The 6,000-nt window shown below is 39.4% G+C and overlaps 1 long non-coding RNA gene across 1 annotated transcript in view; it reads left to right on the top strand.

Annotated features, from left to right (window-relative positions):
• The first annotated feature begins 1,443 nt into the window (after positions 1–1,443).
• LOC121848138 overlaps positions 1,444–6,000 on the top strand; it is a 61,569-nt gene continuing 57,012 nt past the window's right edge. The window contains exon 1 of the long non-coding RNA XR_006084869.1: positions 1,444–1,485. This is a non-coding gene — a long non-coding RNA (uncharacterized LOC121848138). The remainder of the gene's footprint in view (positions 1,486–6,000) is intronic.

The raw sequence follows: 6,000 nt of genomic DNA, 5'->3' as shown, positions 1-6,000 counted from the left end.
TTTCTGGGGAGTGAAGAAAAGGCCGGAGAGAAGTCAGAATGAGATGAGAATTGTTAAAAGGAGCAAAGAAAAAGCAGCAGAGGTCAGAGCTTCCATTGGGGAATAGAGAAATGCAGATTGGAACTACTGGGGGAGGGGGAGAAGAGAAAAAACTGCAGAGATCAAAGCTGTGAGGGTGGGGGGAGGTTTGAAGGCACTGAGAGATGGGAGGAATAAGTAAGTGCAGCTGAATCCTGATAAACACGTAACTGGCTTGCCAAGATTTCATGCCTGAGTCAGGATTTCTAAAAACCCGAGATAAAAATAGCCAATTTGAAAATCTTTGTTCCAGAGACCGTTTAGTCATTCACTGACCAATTCAATCTAAACAACTTTCCAAAATTGCACATTTTACACAAACACAGTTTAAAGTCTAAAGTGTCCTGCAGTCTGTAGATGAAATTTCACAGTGGATTGATAAGAATTTGTGTTGAGCATTGAAAACCAGATAACTGAGGAATATTTTATGCTTGTATCAGGAATTCCTATTTGTATTTAAATGTCTACTTCAGTAATACATTCTGCACAATAGAAGAGAGTGGCAAATGGTTCAGGGCACTTTAATTCTGTGCTTAGATTGCTGAGTTTCTTTCCTCCAGGTATGCATTTACCCAGTCAATGAGTTAATTAAATGGCATAAACTTAATATATGTCTGTACAGATGTTGGTGGGTCATTATTACTGATAGGAAGCAAAATGTTTGTCCTTTTTTGCACAGGCCCAGAACACCAGCATATCAGAGAGGAGGAATGTACGTACCAGTGTACAGATCTGTTTATGCAGGAAATTCTTAACTCAGTAATTTGTGATTGCAACTTTTTATTTTTTTGGGATGTCTCCCTCCTCCTCTCCTACAGCCAGTCACTCATTGGGGGATAAGAACTGTAGCTTAATTCTGAAGGATTCTGTTGTTATCGTGTTATTCCACTATCCATCTTCAATGCCACTCTGTGGGAGCCACAGTTTTAACAGCTGTAACATATGGCTTCAGGCCCACCATTGCAATACAGTTGGGGGCAACACCCTAACCACCAGCCTTGTTATGGGCTAAACTCACAGCCACAAGTCACAATTTTGACCACATTGTGGGGTATGTTATCATGGACTCTGCCAGCCCTATTGTACCATAGACCAAGTGAACATTCTTCAAGCAGGAGAATAACTTTTTTAGAATTCACTCGTATACCTTTCAGTCCTCTTAGTTTTATTTTTATCTAACTTCCACACACACCAACATTTTCCAGCAGAGGTCACTAAATAGCGATCAGGAGCAGGAATGTTGGCTGATTCATTCCCCTGTCCTCAATGAGAATTACTATTATTTGTGTTCACAAAACTGGGGAAAATTTCTATTTGTTTTTACCACAAGGAGGATAGGCACATAGCTACAAAGAGAAAGGAATGGAGGATTGGCATTGGTGAAGGAGGTTCCACAGACCTATATCAGTAAGTAGATATGCCAGTCTTGTCCTCATATCATAATGACACCACCATGTGCATAGTGTCTGGCGTGCTACTCTAGCTCCAGCTGTTACACTCCAGCATTGAACTGCCATTTGCTGGGTCTTGCTGGAGGCAGGGAGCTAAACTGGAGTGCGATTATGGTGCTTTGTACTAGGATTTTCTTTTATAATAGGAGCAAATGGTTGAATCCAAACTCTGCAATTCCTGACAGATATCCATGTTGACCTGTTTACTGAGCCAGAATTGTCTGATGCACTATTTTGAGGGCTGGGTATTAACTGTGGGGTGGGGCCCCTTTCTCCTCTCTCATGGTCCCATTTGTTTAGGAGTAATGAGGTAATCCATGTGTGCAGCTGCCTCTTAACATTGCTGCTGAGTGACAGTCTACACACTCAGTCAGCTTTTATAGTGTTGTGGATCAATTAATGCCAGGTGGAGGCATGCCTTAATAATGCCACACATTACCACTCTTATTGGAGTGAGAAAGTTGCACTGGGGTGTATGTAATGCTGCTTTTTTTCCACATGTCTGTTGTCAGTACACAAACTGGGTACTCCTAATACTCCTGATTTTAAGTGCAGGAGGAAGATTTTCTGTTATTGTTGCCATGAAAGAAGGGGAAAAATACACCAGCTGTGTTAATACCACTCACTTGATAATGCCAGGTAATGGAAATATGTATTTTTACAATGATACTTCAATACTCTTGTTTTTGATTCTCAGCAAATTTCCCCTCAATGTTCCCATATTTCAAAGCTTTCTCCATCAACGTTTTTCACACAAGATCTTTTTTGTATACATATGAGCATTACTTTTCTTATCTAGCCGCTGAAGATGGTGCATTTTTGAGCTATGTTGAAAAACAAGTATCTGGGATTTCTACTTGAAAGAATGTAATTTGCATTATATTGAGTTCAAGGAAGTAACGACTTTAAAAACCTTTGCTTCATTTAACAATCTGTGACAAGATTTTATTTAGCTAAGAACATGTTTTTAGATGTCTCCAGTGTTAGAGGTGGTGGTCACTACAATTAGCCTTCCTGCCCTTTGAGACAGAAGGGGGAGAAATTGACACAGGTCTGTACTCCTGGTCTGTGTCATTGACTCTTGCTGGGGAGATTCAGTGAGATTTATTCAGCAAACATTAGGCATTCATTGAGTAGGATCAAACTCAACTGTGATTGTTAAATGGCCTTCTGAATATCACTATCTTACCAACACACAAAGAAGAGCCAAATGCACAGTAAGATGATTGCTGCCACCCTTGATTCTGTACCCAGCATGAGTCACCACTTCTAGGAGGTTAAGGAAGAAGACGGGAGGGAGATAAAAAAAACAATTCCTTCTCTCCTCCCTCCCACCCCTCCATTGCAGGCCAATGATTGAACCTGAAGATTTCTGTATTCCATTGTTACTACCATTAATTAACATTTGGTGCAGCTAAAAATAGGACTGACTTGTCTCAAATGGTATCCACTGCTGGCTCTGAGGGTAGGGTGGGGAAGGGGGAGAAACTAGGCTTCTGATCAGTGATATTCAAGATCACAAGATTCCCAGATTGATCTGGATGAAGAAGGCCCATCAGATCTCATTCCTCCAGAACACTCATTCTCCTATCTCCTCCCCCACCCCATCACAGCATCAAGCTGTATTTTAAATGAGTTCATTCATTGACTTCTATCACCTTTCCTGGTGACCTGTTCCAGTTGATGATTACCCTCTGCGTAAAGAAAAACTTCCTGATACCTGTTCTGAAATTGCACTTTACAAGTCTAAACCTATGTCCGCTTGTTCTGCTGACTTGATAACTCTAAAAAAGAGGGTTTGGTCCAAAGCATTGTGCCAAAACTGGGTAGCATCCCAGAGCGCTTAGAATTCCCACATTCAACTAGTCTTTAGGAATGGATGGAAAGATGCATTGTTTCATAACAAGTTCCATTATCACATCAATTCTGTTAATGAAACATTGCATTTTTCACTCCCTTATGTTTTAAGTTAGATGTGAATTATTCTAAAGATTTAAAAAGCACTTAATGTTTGCTCAATTTGATTGTAAATATCGAACATTGTCACTTCTCACACAATAACAACAATTTGTATTTGTATGATCACATGAATGGCTAATGCAGATTCAGTCTGCTGAGTAAATAATAAATTGGTCACTCAAATCCACAACTGTTTGTGGGACACTGCTGTGCGCAACTGGCTGCCACATTTCGCCCACGGAATTTACAGTCAATTCACTTCACAGTATATTCTGTGAAGCGATTTGAGACATCCAGAAGATGTGATAAGGCAAATGCAAGGTTTATTATTATCATTAACAAAAATTACATTTATGAAATTCCAGAAACATATAGGTAATATTGATATGATTAGAGGCATCAAAATCTTTTGAGCACAGCTTACAGCTGCATCTGGAAGATTCAAGTACAAGTTCTGGGGTACAAGTACAGTCTGCTACTCCCAATAGATATATCATAAGAAGTACAGTTAATAGACGACACATTTGTGATGTAAAATAACATGGATTACAAGTAACAAATAATTTTGACTTCCCGTAAAATTTATATTCTTTCACGTTCACAACCATAGAAGGGCGATAAATCAAAAAGAAATGGTCTTAATTTGGAAATATAAAACGTGAATGTTTTATTTTGCTTTGCAGAAGGTAGCACTCCAGGGCAATAATCCACAATGGTTGTGTCATTTTCCATTTACTGGTAATGGACATAACTTCACCGCCTTTTCTAGTTGGAAACGCCTGAGCCCTGCTCCTGCATTCACTTTAATCCATTTTGTCTGCAGGAAGGGGTAAACCCTTTCTTAGACTGTTTTTCCCCCCTGTGAGAAGCGTGTCTGATTTGGGGAGACTAAATATGTTTCTTTGTTGTCGAGCTTGTTGAGCACAGTGCTAGGTTCGCTTTCCCACCAGGAAGGTCAGACCCTTTAGGTCCAGCCTATTTTCTGTCATGATCCCTACTGTCTGTCCAAGCTGCTGCACCAAATTGAAACAACAGTTGCGCATGTCACTTTCTGCATTCATTATAAAGCTTCAGAAATACAGTTAGAGACCTTCGTTTTCAGGGAAAGAAAGTCTGAAAATGCACACACAGAGAACAAAGGGTGAAAAAAGCCAGGCCTATCATTGATATGCATGCAACCAACAGACTCCAGATAATAGAACTAATGAAATCTTCACCAGCCCTAATACAATTGAACTCTTTAAGCCTCAAACAGTGGTTAATTATTGCTTGGAAATTACAAGCTGAAACTAAATAGATGAAAATATTCTTTGTTGGAATGAGGCTTGAGTTTATTCATTAGGTGGCTTTTGATAAGCTTTAATTAAAACTGCACCTCACCACTGTGATTGGAATGAATGTTCTTGTTTTCTGTAGTGTACAATTTATTCACTCTGGCTATGCTTCAGCAATCAAAGCTGGCACAAAGTTTTTTGTTCATACAGTGTGCGGGAGAGCAAGAGGAAATAATTGCTCAGAGGCAGAGCTGTCAGATTGTGTGAGTCCACTGGCTAACAAATCTCTGGACGGATTTTGTGAGAATACTTATTTGAGCAAATGAGTTTAAATACATTTACGGGGAGTGGAAGTTTAGAACTGGTACTCTGGCCATTAAGCTTTGCAGTGAGTTTTGTTCCTGAAAATTTCAAAAACATTTTCGGCTTGTTGAGAGCAGATCACTTGGTAGTCAATTTAAAAAGCATTAAACTAACCAGCCTCAAGGTGCAAACTTAGCTAATTCCAAATATTTATTCGAAATAAATCTGAAATAACAGTTGCTTTTCCGTGTTATATCAGTTTAAATTTAATTTAGTTTACCAAAACCATCAAAATCTTTAACATTGTGAGCAGCATACGTACAATAAAAACTGCTCGCAAATCTGTTTCATAATTTTTTTAAATTGGTCGCATTAGTGACTACAGATGATTTAGTTATCAATGAAAGCTGTCAAATCAATTGATCTGTATTTGTAATTTGTCAATCTGTTCTTTTCATTCTTCCAAAGCTTTTCCTTTATCAAACTTTCCCCTTTTTGATGGTGCAAAAGCATTGGAGAAAAATCATCTTGTAGATAATTGAGTACAAATCAACAGAAAATCTAATGCTCCCCCTCCCCCAGGTACATCTTTCTAAAAAAAACAGGATTGACTCATTCCATGGGGGCTGGCAATGTAGTGATTTCACGCTCAGTTGTTGGCTAACAAGATACCACAGTCTTTATGTAGTGATGCTTGATTGCAAGATATGCAGAATTGTATAAGACTAGGCTGCCAAGGTTACAGCGCATGCAGCTTAAGGCGATGCTGGGTTCCAAGTGAGAGGAGGATTGTCTCTGCTCAGCAGGTGAGGAATGGATCTGGGTTGAAGATTGTTGTGCACAGGATGCTGGCTTGGCTTGCCGTTTCACAAAGCTGATAAATTAAAACATTCACTGCCATCCAGGAAATTGAGTAGCCAATGCGTGTGTCATTA

This window comes from Callorhinchus milii, unplaced genomic scaffold (genome assembly GCF_018977255.1).
Source record: "Callorhinchus milii isolate IMCB2004 unplaced genomic scaffold, IMCB_Cmil_1.0 Scaffold2, whole genome shotgun sequence".
Taxonomy (NCBI): Eukaryota; Metazoa; Chordata; class Chondrichthyes; order Chimaeriformes; family Callorhinchidae; genus Callorhinchus; species Callorhinchus milii.
Note: the sequence above shows the minus strand (reverse complement) of the source record. Positions and strands in the feature narration are given on the sequence as shown.